Source organism: Thunnus thynnus, chromosome 5, assembly GCF_963924715.1.
Source record: "Thunnus thynnus chromosome 5, fThuThy2.1, whole genome shotgun sequence".
Lineage (NCBI taxonomy): Eukaryota > Metazoa > Chordata > Actinopteri > Scombriformes > Scombridae > Thunnus > Thunnus thynnus.
In genome coordinates, this window is record NC_089521.1 from 19,613,414 (window position 1) to 19,631,351 (window position 17,938).

The following is a 17,938-nucleotide window of genomic DNA, read 5'->3' on the forward strand; positions in this document are numbered from 1 at the left end:
CCTTGTTACCTGTTGGGTTTTCTGCTCCGTTGACATTTCAGGGTGAAGAGGGAATTATTCCTGCCATATCTGAATCAACATAACAGTTACTGTATATTGTGACACATCTAATTTTTCCAAATTTACAACAGATGTGTCACAATGTGGAGGAGTCCCATTAAGATGGATGAGAGGGCGGATGACATTAAGTTTGAGGAAGTAAACATGAAGTTCAACCGACTGGGACATCCCTTTCTGATAATCAGAATTAGCAGATAATAATCTGCTGGATGAATCAGGCAGAGTGATACCTGGTGAGAGAGACATCCTTACTGATACCATCGTGCAGACCAATATAGTTAAGGTTCACACCTTCACAAAAAAAAAAAAAAAAAAAGCTTATAGTGTACATCAGTCTTAAATGTGGAAAAATCTGGTCATACATTAGTCTGTTTCTGTTATGGTGAGGTTCTTGAACAAGAACAATGATGTTTGCCTAGAGGTAGAGCCACTGCTTTTGAGAGAACAAGGAGGAACAAAACTGTCGAGAGACTTAATACAGTAGAATTATGGCCTTGCTGCTGTTGTGAGACTTTTTGTGGCTGCGTTGTGTGCAACTCAACAACGGTAACTCCCTTTTTGTGGAGGAGAGTTCATGATGACTCCTAAGAGAGATGAGTTAGGCTCCCACGAGTACCTACTGACAAAACCTGAGACGTACTATCTAACTTACTCAGGACTTTTACTAATTATGGAGCACTTTAGTGGCCCAAATCCCATCCCCTCAAAGCCAGCGCCACATAAAACTGGAACAACTTAGCTCCTTCCACCAGAGTTAGTCTTGTATGGTTTTGGTGTCAGTAGATCGGAATTGTGTGCACAAAGAAGTGCACAAATGCAGTTAAACCACGAATCAACTGTCTTTGACTCATCAGTAACAGTAGATCAGCTCCAAAGAGAAAGTCACCAAATCTAATTTCAGATCTCACAAATTAGATTCTGGCCTTTATAGAGACCTGCTCATGTTCATAGAATACAATTAATTGTGTTTTAGGGTGGATTTTACCTTGAGGGCCTATGCAGCTTCTTAATGTATGTTTGACTTCAATAATTATGTTTTTAATTATTCTCTTGTCTAGCTTCCTGCCACTGTCACTGAAGGGCGAATCTCAAGCATATGTTTTTTATGCATCCTAAAGAGTCAAGACTTACTCCTCCACACAGCAGGCAAAGATGACCGTCTTATGACCTTTCCATAAAAGAAAGTAAGTGCATACTCCTCTTTCCCAATTTCCCAGTAACTCAGTCTATTTTGTTAAAACTGAACATAACTCCACATGAACTCCAAGACCTGACGACATAAGGTAATGCATACCATCATAATTATTAACTAGCTGACTCCAGTTGTTCTTTTGAAAAACATGTGACTGAATGAGTGACCTGATCTCACAGCTGTCTTTTATAAAGAAACACAAGTCTGACAATTTCTACCTGTCATATCATTAAATTAGATTCTGTTGTAGACATTATTTTAATTGAACTTTTGTTAGTGATTGCACTGAAGTTAATTCGATACTTTGGATATTTTCACCAGACTAGTTTTGATTTAAGATGCCTCAGATGAATAAAACAGCTCAACTGTATCTGCCTTGAAATTCTGAATTGGTTGTTCTTTTATTCTTTATTTTGTGCTCCATGAATATTACTGTAACATCCCATTTCTGGCAACGTCAGTTCAAATAGAGTAATATTGAGAAATATTGCCTCGATATTAAATTATGCCACCTGAAGGCCTCCTGGGTGCTGGGGCTAATTACTGGGGATATTTTTCTTCAGCTCAGTCTGCTGCACTGAGCTCTGTCATAATCAATGAGCCTTGTAACACTCAATTAGAACATAATTGGATTTGTGTGTGTTCGAGGTGGAAAAACATGTACATTTGAGCAGACATGAAAGAACTGCTTATCTCTGTTGACAGCTGTAATGAAGCTGAATTGGGTCGGCCAATTGTAAATTTCAGAAAAATTCAGTATAAGCATAACATCCCCCCTCACCTCCTGCTCTACCCCCAGATGCCTCATTCACATTTGGCTTGATTAAAAACAGCTTGGATTTACATTCATATGTTCAGTTAATAATTTACACTTGGGCACATAGCCTTAACTAAATAATAATGATAATGTTTACACTGGTGTGTGCAGTCTGGTTGAGGTTAAATAATACGACCATAAGAGTTGATTGACACAGTTAGCAATAAATGCACAATCATGCTGTTGTTTTAAAGTGTAACTGACATTTTAATTCTCCTCAGTTTTTGTTTAGGGAAATGTAATGATACTGTGCAGTTATATTGTGCAGGACAGAGGATAAAACAGTCTTTGGACGTATTTGTAGAAACAGCATCAAGTCTAGGTGTTTCCCTTGGTGACAGTTGACTGACATCCGAGAGCTGGTGTTGCTAGAAGACAAACTGTAAACTTCTTACTCAGGAATACAAGACATAACTTCCCTCCCTTTTTTAACAAGCTAACATATTATTGGTTTCTTTGTAGGCCTTAGTAATTTTGGAAGTCCCGTCTTGCTATTAAGTTTGTATTCCACTCAGAAACTGAAAGCTAGAAAGCTAAGCTAGCTAGTTTACACTCGGAAAGTGAAAACCATAGACTGTAAAAAATAATTTTAAAAAAAATAGTTAGCCTAGCTTGCTAATATAAGTGCTGACTCATGCTCAATGTTAGTTTTCATCCACGTTAATTCTACACCTGCTGAGTCATTGGCAGTCCCACATTATAGATAGGAAAGGGGTCTGAGTAGCTCTTTCCAGTTGTGATGATGGTAAATAACCCCGCTGTTCAAACTTATAGCAGCAGGCAGTCCCATAAGCACTCTGTAACTTACCCCATGATTCAAATCACAACAAGGAGTAATTAACATACAGAGTAATGTGAGCTACTGTAGGAAGTGTTCAAATCATAGATGGGACTAAGCAACATCTAGTTAATTATGTCCAACTAAAGAGATATAACGGACTATTGTCAGCCTATATTCAGTGCCACCTTTTTTTCCTTGCTTTGTTCTGAAGACGATATTATGGCCTATTTTTAGTGTCACCCACAAAGATATCAAACTAATCAAATTATCACCAACATCACCAAATAAAAAACTTTACACCCACAAGGAAACATTCATGTAGGGGAGCTATTGTGGCAGAAAAATAGATAAAAATGTCTTCTTTTTGGTCATTAATTTGACAAAATAAGTACACAAGTCAAAACAAAACCCAATGATATGTATACTAATTTCTTAACAAAAATAATTGATTCCAGTTGGATTTTAACAAAGGTCATTAGTAAGATTTAATATTGTTTGAAAGGCTGATCTTGAACACTTTCCGGCTCTGAAATGGATTTTAATAATCTACTTTTGTGGTAGCTGAGCTGCCCTGTTGTGTTTTGACATTTAAGGTTGATTGGCCCCAAACGGCCACCAGGAAAAAAAAAATCAATTTCCGTCATACAGGTCATTTCTGTTCTGATGTATCACTGTTATTGTGGTAGGCCTGGAGTTAGAGATTTATTTCCCTGTTTATGAGCACTGAGAATGAGATGTTATATCTAAGGAGACTGTGACAAGTACAAATCTTCCTGATAGTTATTAAAGTGGTCATGATCACTCTGCATCAGACATGCCGGTGTGCGGCGCTCAGTCTGTCATGTTCCTGCTGCGATTGCCTGACAGGCGCTCTGAATTTATGGCGACGAGACAGGGTCGTGTCTGAGCTGGTGTTTAATAATCCTCTTTATATAACTGTTTGGAGAACACCTTGGCAAACACACCGCACATACTCAAGAATGTGATTTGATTTTCACGACCTGTTTATCTTAAATGACAGTTTACACTCAGTTTTACTGAAGAAACACTTTCCAGACATCATAGCTACAACACTCTGCCTTGCCAGTTTATTAGGTACTTTATGCAAGATAATGTCCCTGCCATGTGTGTAAGTGGAGGTGGACAAAATAATAGAAAGTCCTTTTAATATAATGCACTGCAAGTAAATTATCAATAAATCAACACTTCTCTTACACAAGGTGAAGAAGAACTGGACATTTTAAGCTTCACAAAGGTAGGATTTATTGCTGTTGTATTAGATTGCATTAGATTGTGCAGGTGTACCTAATAAACTGGGAACACAGTGTATGTTGTGTTGGAGGGAACTAACACAGTGAGACGAAAATGGTGAAACAGAGTTTGAAATGCAAACAGAGAAGAGATTCACTGTTATTGATATCAGATGTTTATTGCTCTTTTAGATGGTAGGTGTGTGTGTGTGTGTGTTTTGATATCTGTTTTAGTTGGGGTGTTACACGTGTCAGTGTGATAGATGATGTCCTTGCCGTGGCCTCTATTCTGTCATTGTGTGTGCGTGTGTGTGTGTGTTTGTGTGTTGTTTGTGTCGTCTGTGCACTCATACATTTAAAGGCTTCTCTGTATATCTGTATCCATGTGCTGATGTAGGCCATGTTGTGCTGTGAATTATTGGTTTGTTGTTGAATTTCGGATGTTACAGTCTTATCTTATGACCTATAAAACTGGAGAGTAGAAAGTGCAATTATATTGATGTTTTCATGACCTTTAATTGTTTTCCTGGAATCAAGAGCATGCTTTGCTTTGTTTGTTTTATTGTGTATTTTGCTATTTAAGAATGATGTAGGGACAAGGCCAGTCAGCTTGCTTTTATACTTGACCTTTATATCAGGAAAACACAACAAAACACAACAAAATGTCTCTTATAGGAAGAAGACAATGAATAGTGCTGTCATCAGTTTGCACCAAAATGATGCACACACACAAAATTCATCCCAGAAGACGTGCTATGAATATGGATTTCCCCGTCAAAGCAACATGTCCTGTGTGAGTCTGATGGGGGATTTGCATTTCTCACATCTCAGAGCTTTTAATTATGAAATGAATTCTCAACCCAGCATGCCTAACATGCTATCAAAATGAGAGATTTGCCAAAATGTCCCAAAAGTGCTAATTGAGGGCAGCAAATACTGATTACTTTTGTTGATTTGGTAATCTGAACACATAGCATTGTGTGTGTGTGTGTGTGTGTGTGTGTGTGTGTGTATGTGTGTGTGTGTGTGTGTGTGTGTGTGTGTGTGTGTGTGTGTGTGTGTGTGTGTTATGCCTCAGCCTAAATTCAGTAAAGCTTCTGCCTGGGTCTGACATAATACTTTTTATACTGTGTGCAGTATGAACTGGAAACCATTCAACCTTTATTTCAGTATGCTGGTTTCTCTGATCACAACTGTGTCAGAAAGCAGAATTATTGCTCATAATATTGCATGAGAAAATGCTAACAATAGAGGTTTTGTAACTGTTGAGCCAAAGCTAAAATTACTTCCACAGTGTTTGTAAATGCAGTATCTGGTTATTGCCTTGCAGCAGAGCATCATTCATGTTAAAGGGCAGGGAGAGTTTGACCAGCTTTCATAGAGAGAGGACATCTCCCGGTCCGTAAGCGTTAGATTTTTCCTGATGAATAATGTATTCATAGTCTGAAGCTGCAGACGTGTCTCACTGTGTGTTCAGAGATGCTTGACTTTCACACATCTCTGCTGGAATGAGGCTGAATCAAGAGCTTGTCTCGGTTATCAACAGCTGTGGGGAATATCCTGCATTGCACAAAAGGGAAGAGAAAGAACATTCCTGTTGTGTTAGGATATTTCTCAGCCTTCATGCTTGCTCAAGAGACTTTATAATGGTGACTGCATGAACACTCATTTATTGGCTCACACAGGTGGAACTCTGGCTGGTTGCTAGTTTTAGGTTTTCTAAGTGTGTTTTTTTATGTCATATTTATTATTGATAGCATGAATTTAAGTTGAGGTGACAAGTAAATGGTAAATGGACTGCATTTATATAGCACCTTTCTAGTCTTCCGACCACTCAAAGCGCTTTACACTACATGTCAACCTTTCACCCTTTCATACACACATTTATAACACTGATGGCAGAGGCAGCCATGCAAGGTGCCAACCTGCTAATCATGAGGAGTTTGTAATCATTCACACACACACTCACACGCCAATGGCACAGCCTTCAGGAGCAATCGGGGTTCAGTATCTTGGCCAAGGACACTTCGATATGCGGACCGGAGGAGCCAGAGATCGAACCACCGATCTTCCGATTAGTGGACGACCCGCTCTGCCTCCTGAGCCACAGCTGCCCTAAGCTAGACAAGAGAACAATTAAAAAAAAAATACTCCTTGAATTTAAACATACAGTAATAAGCTGCATGGGCCCTAAAGGTAAAATCCATCCTAAAACACAATTCATGGTATTCCCATGAACATGAACAGGTCTCTATAAAGGCCAGAATCTAATTTCTGAGGTCAGAAATTAGATTTGGTGACTTTCTCTTTGGAGCTGAGGAGCTGGAGATCGAACTGCTGATCTTCTGATTAGTGGACAACTTGCTCTACCTCCTGAGCCACAGCTGCCCAAGTAGATTGAAATTACCGGGGATGGGCAATGTTATTAAACCTGATGTATGATATGATGCAACTAGAGCTGCAACGATTAACCAATAAATTTATTAGTCAGTTGGCAGAAAATTAATTGACAACTATTTTGATAAATGATTAATCATTTTGAGTCGTTTTTTAAGAAAAAAAATGTACAAATTCACTGATTCCAGCCTCTCCAATATGAATATTTTCTATTTTATTTAGTCTGATATGATGATAGTAAACTGAATATCTTGGGGTTGTGGACTGTTAGTAGGGACAAAAGAAGACATTTGAGGATGTCCTCTTGAGCATTTTCATAGAAAGAGTTTATCATTATAGGAATTATTATGGAGTCCGAGAGTACTGTGCTATAGCTGAACAGGATCAATATTAAGTATCACATTGCCTCAATGGGGCACAAAGGCAATCAGATCTGTTTTCCTTTCATAACCAAAGTTATTGCAGCTTAGGAAAGACGGTTTCTTATTAACGTTGGTGTCTACCTGGTCTCCTGTCTGCTGAAGGATTTTGACCTGCAGTCATAAAACGCTCCATTTTGAGGTGTAAACTGTTGTTGTCAGAAGACAGAGATAAATGTGCGGTTACTTCTGTTCAAGTTGGACAAATCATGATAAGGGGGATGTTACACTGCTGATGTAAGCGCTTTTATTACAATTTGATCTAACAACAGATAATATTGCATAAAGTATATTTATCACCTCCTTATAGAAGTTGTAAATCGCTATAAACTATAAACTGGTATGTACTGTGTAGCGTTAAATCCTCGTTTGGAGTTTCTAAAAGGCATCTGATCATTCCTGTTAGGGTAAATGGATTACATTGGTTGCTTTGAAGACAAGGACCTGGTCAGTGGGATGATTTGTAAAAGTCAGTTCAGCACAAATGGCCAGACGACCGGGAATCTGGGTGTTCTCTGAAGCTGATGGTAAATCCCATTGAGACTGTAGTGCCGTCACACCGCGCAGGTCCCCTGCAAAGATCACTCATGCCAGACTCCATTAGCAAAAGGCTGCTCTCCACATGTCACTGTGTGAACAAAGAGTTGTGTATTCATCCGACACTAAAGGAGGAATGCTAGCAGCCATAAATAAGGTTTTGGTAAACACGGTCTGACATGAGAAAAAGCTTTCGTAATTTATGAATTACAATGTTGTGAAATACTTAAACTGGAGTATTTGCTGCATTTTCTGACTGACGTGCTTGACTTGAAACACATCTGTAAAGAAATGACTCATGATAATCTGAACTCAAGCGTTTCAGAGTCAGGATCTGAAGATAAAAGAGATTTGTAACCTTTAAAGACAGGATTTGATTGTGTTGACATGTGGAGTTGAACATTTGAGTCACCTCCTGCTACTGTGTTTGTACTGTGTGTGCTGTTTCTCCAGGAAATCTGTTCTGTAATGTGGTGATATTGACAATACAAGATGTTATTTCTGCAGGTCAACCAAGAGCACACTAGTGAATTCTCCATATAGAAGAAAGAAATATTGCAATAATTTAGCAATTGTTTCATATAATTTACACTTTTTCAGGGACACACGTGCCTGGTAGTGTGCTATTGCATTTGTGACTCTCTGATGGATTCCCTGATGTATTATCAGTATTGGTTTTCATATCCACCTACTGTCACGGTGACATCATGGCATTAATTCCTCCAATGACTGCCACAGAGCATTGAGTCATGTTTCCCGGAGAGGTTTCACGATAAGCCAGTAAGGAAACCCCCGTGGGCATATGGGCAGGGCAGAGTACATCATGTTGTGTCTGATTTTTCTTTGTTTTTTTTGTTCTTCGCTGCTTCAAATTTGATTTCTGACACACTTTACAATAACATCACAGTCCTTACCTTCCTCAATAGGCTGCTCATTGTGTGATTGGATCATTAAAGACATCTCTTTGAGCTCGAGGAGTAACACAGCTCTCTTTCACGTGACCTAGACCTTAATTAGTATGGCAACAGATTTTCATTTGCATGTACGTGCTGCAGTGAGTAGATGGGAGGTGGCGTACATATGGGGGAAGGATAGTGGCACTTCAGGGCCAGTTTGATTAACAGACCCCAAAGGTACAATCACTTCAGAAGTGTTATTATTGTAGCTAATTATAATAATAGTAGATACATTTTTTGTGTCGAATGTGTGTTTAAAATGGACGGTGTGGACTACAGGTGTAGTAATACAATAATTTGATAGAACACCTTTTTTGAAGATGAGACTTCTTTTAGTATAACATTGTTATGTCAGATTCTCGTTAATTCATTCTCATTTGTATACTCCATTACCTAAACTTTATTTTTCAGAACGACTTTAAGAGATAATACTTTTTCTTATCAATTCAATTCCCTGTTCACATTCAGTGCCATGTGCGCTGCCATTTGATATGCACAACAGATAAGGAAGCGTCATTATTTTGCAAAGTGTACCCTGATCCTGACAAAAGATCCGCCTTTTACCTGCTGGGAATTTCTGCCTCTGGAGAACAGAGCTGCACAGCACTGCAAGACTCCTCCTTTTATTTAGCAGGCAGCAACATGTTACAAGCCTTTGGCTGTTTGCTTTAAAGTAAAAAAGCTTTGTCTGCTATAGAGAGTGCTTTGTTCTAACATTTATATAACATCTATTCAGTGGTATCATGTTGTGATTTTATAGATTATTGGAGTGAGTCATGAAATGTGTGTGCCATGTCTTTGTGGGCGTTTTTGGCAAAGACCTTGACAATATTTAATGAAATTAGCAGAGCTGCAGTGATTGATAAGTTGAGTGACAGAAGATTAATCTGCAACTATTTTAATAATCGATTTGATTAATTTTTTAAAAGAAATAAAAATTTCAAATTCTCTGATTCCAGTTTCTCCAATGTGAATATTTTCTGGTTTATTTAGTCTTCTGTGACAGTAAACTGAATATCTTTGGGTTGTGGACTGTTGGTTGGGACAAAAGAAAACATTTGAGGACATCACCTTGGACTTTGGGAAACAGTGATCAATATTTTTCACCATTTTCTGACATTTTATAGATCAAACGACTGATTGATTAATCGAGAAAATAACTGACAGATTCATTGATAATGAAAATAATTGTTAGTTGCAGCCCTAGAAATCTGGTTCAGTTGAATGCTGGATCACTGAGACTGAAAACATAATTTGTCCTATAAACAGTACAGTCTGTAAACTTTGAATTCAGCTGAAACAGCAAGCAGTTAAATTAAATTATACAGTTCAATTATTCATTAACCAGGCTTCTTGTTTCCTCTTGGGCACACAGGATTGTTCTTCTACTGCTTACATCTTTTTATCCTTAACATATCAGAACCATAACTTTCCTCTAAACAAGAACAAACAAGGATTTAAACGGCTCTTGCGCAACATTAATTTCTTGCAGTTTTAGCCCTCCACTAGGAAAAAAAGTATTTTCTTGTAACGTGTCTTGGTTTGGTTTTGCAGTTGATTATCTTTGTCATTTGTCAGGATGGTTGTCTTACGTACATACGCTGCTGGCCAGTTTAATATCACACATCATCACTCATACTGTTATTAAGCTGCTAACTGTGACTCATGCAAATATTCTCTGCAGTGATTTGCATCTACGCTGCAGATACTGATGATCCACTGCTCTATTGTCTCTACTAGTGTCTGCTGTAGCAAACATCTCCCCTCATATATTATTTCAACGAACACATATTTCTTAGATAAAACAAAGAAAATGGAGGAAAATGATTTTATTCCTGTACTCCATATTGACCATTCCCCTGTGCTGAGTGTATAGCTGATTGACAGGTAGAATCCCTGAAAGCCGCTGCTGACATGTTATTGCTCTGGGTCATAAGCTGGCAAACAGGGGTAAGCCTCCACACTCCCCCATATCTACTCTTTGCTCTTCTTCCCTGCTTTTATTTATTTTATTTTTTTTTTACTGTCCACTATCTTTTTGCCTCCATATAAAATTTCTTGCCCTGCTCTGAATTATTGACTAGCATGGAGTCCCATGAGATTGAGCTAGTGGTGTGTTGTTGTCCATCAGCAGCAGCATGCTTTTCTGTTCAATCCCCAAACCAAAATGAAAACATGGAAGGGTTTATCATGGTCAGAGTCTAAGGGAATGGCAAGGATAATGTTTTGCTGTCCGCCATCTTACAGCAGCAACATATTGTACTGACAGGCAGAACATACAGTGTATGAATAAATACATGTTTAGTATATGAATTGAAATGACAGAACACTATATGCTGTATGCAGTATAATACATGTTTCCATAAAATGTTCTAAAATGCCTTAAATGTTCCTTTATTCTCAACATTTCACCTTTTATTCAAGCAAAAGTCACAGGTGTAACTAATGACATTAACAATGGCTGCGTGCCACAGACAGCAGCAACACACCCTCATAAAGTGGAGCCATCATTAATGTAATTAGTTACACTTGTGTTTTTGCTCCTAAGTCAAAATGTATGTCATGAAAATAGTCTATACTGGGTCATTTCTATCTGTTTCTTGGTATGTATTGATTGGCTTGTTTGCGTGTTAAAATTTGCACTTTGTCAAGGTCAGTCCATTGCAGTTAATGGATTTTCAAGATTATCACTGAGTTCTGACAGATAAAATACTGAGAAATACAACAGCTCAATGTCACTGTTTCTGGAAGCTGAACAGTAGAGACGTACATATCTACTTTCCTAACCTGTCTGTGGCACTCAGCCCCAAGCCCATTTGTTGCTACTGAAGATATAAATCTTTAAAAAAGGGCCACAGATATATCATTTCATATTTTAAAAAGGCTCATTAATTTCCTAGAACAGCTGGGCAAACAGTGGGATATTGTATTTGTTGGAGACTTTGTGGTGCTTTAGTAGGTATTAACAGTAGCAGGGCTATTGCTGCTTTCCAGACAACTCAAAACTTTCCAACTCAAATTTCCAATCTCCTACTTGAAAAAGTCTGATAGAGCGGCCCTCATAGTCAGAGCTCCAACTGGGAAACTCAGGCCAATTTCATGCACCCCTAGTTCATCTGAGTGGTGTTGAGTGAATAAAACTGTCAAAATGAAGACTAGTTACTTAGGCTATATTAGTAAATGACAAAGGCTATCAGAAACATATAACATTACTGGTACTTGGTAGGCTATTGTGTGTGATATTGTGACTAAATTAATATAAAATATTTTGTGACAGCATCTTACCTTATCCTCCTCCATTTCCTGCTATAAGAAGACGAGTTTCTCACGGTTGTTTGCATTGTTTGCATTTTGCGTTGTGAGTTCAGAATTCAGAATTTTCGACTTGGAAATTTTCGACCTCCAACATTTTTTCTCCACCTAACTGAAGGCTTTTCTACTGTGAAAACTCAGTCATGAAAGTTGATATCTCTCTATCACATGCAACTAACTGAATAATCTTCAATGTGATATTATCACACGTCACGCTCAATCATTTAAACCTGAGCATGTATGTTTTCCTAGAAACACTGAATACTTTGATGGGAGGGTTTTGGAAGCTGCCCTGTGATGAGTTGGTTTTCATCATAACCGTTTAAGCTTAGCAACCTGAGCCCATGCCTGGAAACCGCAGGTTGTCCAGGGGAATGTTGATGTATGTGGCGCTGGAGAAGACCTTGTGCTGAAGATGAATGCTGCTTCATTGTCCTCAACTAATTATTCCAGTGACAAGTGTGACATCGCCCTCTAAGCTTTGAACAGAGCTTTGAACAGTATTGAGTAGCTCAAGGTTGCCATCCGATGTGACTTTAAATTGACTTGAAACCCTGCTATGAAAAGCTGCTGCACGTATACAGCATTGTGTGTTGTGAAATTACCTGTTGCTTAGGAACCGGTGTGACTTCATGCATGAGAGCAGGCTTTGCCAAGGACTCTGAACAGAAGAATTCTTCCACAATCTTGTGTTAAGTCAAATCTAAATCATTATATTTAATATACTGTATATACTAGATACTATTCACTCAAATTTAGAAGCAAACTGAACATCTTATCTTCTTCTCATCCTGCTGCAGTATCCCTTATTTTTATTGTTTTTGAAAAAAGATTTTGAAATGGCCTCTGTGTACTGTAATTCTCAAGCCAATATTAATCTCTTGTTTTGCTAATACAGACATGGTTGTGAATACTGATGCCATGGTGTTACTCATGATTCATATTTAATCCTGAGTATTTGAATAAACATATGGTTTTTATTGTTTCTCCTATTTGCACATTTCAAAACCATCCAAATGGAGGTGTGAAAACCTGTTTTTCAGGTTGCTGAGAATCTTAAGGATGGAGAGGCGTTGGAAGACGACGCCCACATGTTTAGCCCTGGATCACGGGTTGTCATTGTCAGTCTGCATGGCGATTAAACCTTCCCCCGCTGAATGAAAGACATGGTTCACAGCCGTTTGAAATAGTGTGAGCATCATATTTGAAGCATTACACAAGTAATGAAGTCCTGGTAATTAACAAGATATAGCTACCAAAAGAACAAGAGAACACCCATTCTGATGCTACTGTGACTGTGAACCTGAGTGCGATTTCGTTTTTCAGCAGCTTCTGTTTTAGCATCCGTATTTATTCTAATTAATTAAAGCCTGAGTTAATGATTCTACACTGACAGAAAATGTGTTAATATTCTCATGAAATTACGGATGGTCTTGCAATTTAGGTTGATTATCTTTTTTTTTTTATTCTTTTGGGTTTAGGGGGATTTTGCTTTTGTTTTGTATTAATTTATTCCCTTTTCTTTGAAAAGCGCTAACACAAAAATGCCACTTGTTTCACTGAAGGCTTTTTCATTTGTACTAAAAAATTTTAAAAAGCATATAAAAACAAACTTGAAGTTAAAACTGTACACTTTTGTTGGTTTTGAGGGAAATCTGATGGGAAAAGTGGAGTACACTCTGTCATACAAATGCTGCTGTTATTATTGACCAAGCTACCATAGCAATGTGGCAAAACTATGTGTTATGTAGATTGGAATAGTATTTCGTCAATGATTGGCCTTTGAAATAATGTGTTACAGAAGGAAATAGATGTAACTCAAGTGAAATGCCAATATTTTCCAGAAAAGGTCTTTGAAATGTTGGTATTTTACTCCCAATGAGCACATTAACTGTAATGTGTTGCATAGAAGGTCATAGTCATTTCCTCCCACTAAAATGAAAGAGGATCCTGCAAGTGATGGTAACATTTACAATTAAGGGTATCAGGTGGAACATCCCATGTGTTGCCAGAGTTTAAAAAGAAAAAAGAAAAAAAGAAACAGTGAGTAAAAAATAACATTTTTTCATGTGTGATATTATCTCAAAATAAAACAAAGAGCTAGAAAAATGCAGACACATTGGTTTGCTACAGTATAAGAGTACTGCGTGTAGGCAGGTTTACAAGCAGCTGATCAATGTCTTATTATTGCACACAGTCAAAAAAAAAAAAAAATCCATCCTTGATTAGTGAATACTAGTGAAGGACTGTAAAGCCATGGACACCGTCCCACCCTCTCTCCCTGATTTGCACTCCCACTGTGAGGAAAAGCGGCGGTCGAATGAAGACGGCAGACGCAGTCGCCATCAGTGGGGGCAGCATCAGAGGAACAGCAGCACTTCAAATGGAATGTGAGGTTTTCAAGGCATACAGTCATAAATTTTTCATCTGCAACCGGCTTTGAGGCAAGAGAGGGGGCAGGCCAGCCGGGCTGCAATTGAAGGCTTCTAACAACAAACCAGGGCTTTCAGAGACAAAAGGTAGACGGGGGAAGGGCACTTGAAATGAGAAACAACAAAAATCTTTTGTTTACAGTAGATGAACAAAGAGTTGTAAACAAAGCCAATGTTTAGCCGCCGTAGCTGAGACAGGCAGAAAGGCAAATATCACGACAGCAATCAAAAAGATAATGGCAGAGCAACAATTGTGAACACTGTATGCTTCAAATAATGGCGATCACAACAAACCTGAATAGATTCATAAACTGCAACATGTAATTTGTTGTGCAGTTTTTTTTTTTTTAAGAGTATCTTTTGTATCAACGCTAAGAAAGGCTTCTTAAATATCAAGCTTTTTTCTAAAATGCATTACATTATTTATCAAGGAGATGTTATCCATGTATTTAATCCATATAAACATCAATTGTTGTCATATAGACACCAGTTCATTGATTCTGTCCAAAATGGCAGTTTTATAATGGCACTCAGCTTATTAAATTTTTTTTTTAATGAAAACACCTCTTACTGACAATTACAAAACAAATATAGAAGCAAGCATATTAACTACAGGCAATGTGTATTTTTAGCACAGTCTTTTATGCTAGCTGGCACCTTATTAGTATGCTGTAAATATTGAATGGACACTTTTCAAGACCTGAGGAGCTGTTCAAAGGTGGCACACCATCTCCTCTTCAATTCAGACATAAAAATATATTGCACATCTTTAAAGGACTTAACTCCATCAAAACCATCCGAGGCCTTTGTGTCAGACGTTACAGGCGACTCTTTATCTGTGAGGTGAATCAGAAATATGAACCTGCGCTGTGTGCTAAAAGCATCCTGGCTATAAAACTCCGTCCCTCATCCCATAAGCAGACGGTGGAGCTCTGCAGAACGGCTGCAAATTTAATGACTGATTTTTCCAGCACTGCTGATTCCTCTGGGTGCAGAGTCTGTCTGGATGCTAATGCAGTCTGACATCTCCATCCCTGTTTAAACAACCCATGCTATCCTAAAAGGGCTACTGCAAAGGCAAATTAAAGGCAACTTAGAAAGGAAACACTATTGCTCTACTTTTTCAGTTGAGTTACATTTCAGCTTCTACTAATTTGATCCTGAAAATATTGCGTAGGCGGTTTGTGGAAGATGACAGCACTCTGCCGTTCACAACACAAAATGCAAGATTGATTTGAACTCATTCACTGTTGAATTGTGTTTTTACTTATGCAGGATTTAGATACTGCAGAGAATTTAACATGTCAAATACAATTCAGTCCAGTTTGATCCTCCATGCAATATTTATTCTCACACGTTTCACGTACATGTAGTCATCCTCTCAACTGAGCGCTGTGACACAAGCCTGGCGGAAATTTCTGAGAAACTCAGAACATCTTTACATGACATTAGGGGATTTGTATCAACAACTTCTAAATCATATAAGACAGTGACATGTGGATGACTGCAGTAGCCAAAATTATGTGCAGTATTCTGTTTGTTCCTACCTGGTTAATATTGCCGCTTAGATTGGAAGAGAAGTTGTGTGTATAAAAACTTCCACCTGACTGTGTCAGTCAATTGTCTCACCATATCTGTCTGTAGATATTGGATTTTATGAGATCAAAACAGACTGAATTAGGAATGATAACCTCCTCACTGTTGACCAGTGCATATGACGAATATATTTCATACTGCATGCTTCACAGAATTGATTGTCTTATAGGATAAGATTACCTGTAAAGTGTGAGGTGTTGCTCTGCATCACAGTTGTGAGGAATTAAAAAATGTCTCATGTCTTTATTAATTTCTCCAGGATATTCTGGGTCAAAGTCCCTTAATCCCAGCCTGCAAGCCAATTCAAAGGATTGCAAGTTTGGTAAGTGATGGTGGAAATATGTGTGTATGTATGCTGCTGGATCTGGTGAGATCCAGCAGTGGCATCCAGATGAAGCTGTGCATTTGTTCATGAGATTAAGAGCAGCGTGGTGTCACAAGGGCAGTCAGGCCTCAAGCTGTATGACTGGAAGCAGGTGGCACGTTTCTTACGTCCTCGCTAAGAGGGATTAGGCCTCTGAAGGGAGAGGGATCATATTTGATTAGCCTGTTCAAAGGTTTGGGAGGATGGAGGGCTGTTCATGTGATTAGCCAGGCATTTTGAGCTGCTCCTGATTTCTGTGGAAGTGTGTTTTATAAGATGTTGCGAAAGACAACAACCGCTTGGCTTCAACTCTTGACTCCTCTGGAATGTAAATAAAACTGCTCAGACTCAGCTTTGTTTGTTTATGAAAAAAATAATGAATTTATACATACCGAGGCGTTGTCTACTATAAGCTGGAAATGTTTATTAAATCATTTGAGGTAGTGAGTACGTGGCATAATTGCTTACGTAAGGAACACATTTTTATATTTTAAAGTGATAGAATAAGCATCAGAAGTTTGTGTTTGTAAAAATTTTAAACAAAGTTTCTGTGCTGTTCATTCTGCCCTAGAACACAACATTTGCTCGAGGTTTCTTCCCATTAAAATGGAGTTTTTCCCTGCCACTGTCGGCAAGTGCTTGCTCATGGGGGAATGTTGAGTCTCTAATGTTGTAAAGAGTACAGTCTAGACCTGCTGTACATATATATATATATATGTAAATTGCCCTGAGATAACCTCTGTTATGATTTGGTGCTATATAAATGAAATTGACTTGACTTGACATTTCAGAAAACACCATAACAACAGTCTAATCTCAGTTGTGTTATTTTCAGTTCAGAGAGATAGTTCCACAGAAAAATTGCCTTATTAGAACAAAAAAATCCCTGAGTGTTATCTCCTCAGCATATTGCATATGTTTGCGTCTCTGAATTTACAGGCAAAGTGGAATAGATGAGTCCTGTGGGCGGCAGAGTCAGGAGGTGACCCGTTGTACTCACCAACCCACAGACAGCCCCTTCACTGAGCTCCAGGAGCTGCAGTCCTTCAGGGAGGGTGAGCAGCCAAAGAGTGCAATACCACCAAATAGGATAAAGTTATTGGGCTATGTTGTGTGGGCTCAGCTTCAGATTGTACATTACAATACAAAGCATTAAGAATATCAGAAAGTTAAATGTCTGGGTCAAGTTGTTGTGGCTCATTTCATGAATGATGTGATGACATTCCTAGTACAGAAGAAACAGAGAGGAGTGACTCAGTATTCATGGTCAAAGATGCATAAACTGTTCTAAATGCAGGACATTCCTGCATGTTGTTATGCTGTGCACAGGACAAATATTCAAAATAGAGAAGATATAACTGAATCTATATCAGATATCATGGTTAATTCACGCCATAGTTGGTGTGTAGGCACTCTGTTGTAAAAGCTGTTTGTAGAGCTAATGCACATTACATCTGCTCAGGTATGAATATAATCCTTCTAATGCTTCAGCTGTTTCAACTTCAACTATTTTTTTTTGTTGACTCAACATGAAATGCAGAGTTCTGTCAAGGTTTAATGATGCAAATTTGTCCTGAGACTATTCACAGAATATTCTGAAAATGTGGGACGCTTCATAATTTCCCATCATTTCCTTAACCGATATGGCAAACCTTTCAAGTACTGACTGAACTCCAACATCCAAGAGAAGAAAAAATTTATTGATCTGCATGTGTCTCTGAAGTCACTCTGCCACTGAGGAAGAACATTAATTTGGGGGTGAAAAACGTGTGCATATGCTTCTGAGAAACTGTTGCGTTTGACTGGCCACTCTCTGAATGTTAAT

General features: G+C 38.3%; 1 protein-coding gene across 2 annotated transcripts in view; it reads left to right on the top strand.

Annotated features, from left to right (window-relative positions):
- The window catches only part of ccdc33 (coiled-coil domain containing 33), a 45,972-nt gene that overhangs the window by 1,368 nt on the left and 26,666 nt on the right, over positions 1–17,938 (top strand). The window contains exons 2-3 of one of the 2 annotated variants that reach the window (XM_067589856.1): positions 132–293; positions 1,119–1,244. The gene's annotated coding sequence lies outside the window, so the exon portion shown is untranslated. The remainder of the gene's footprint in view (positions 1–131; positions 294–1,118; positions 1,245–17,938) is intronic. The other variant, XM_067589855.1, reaches the window with a different exon arrangement.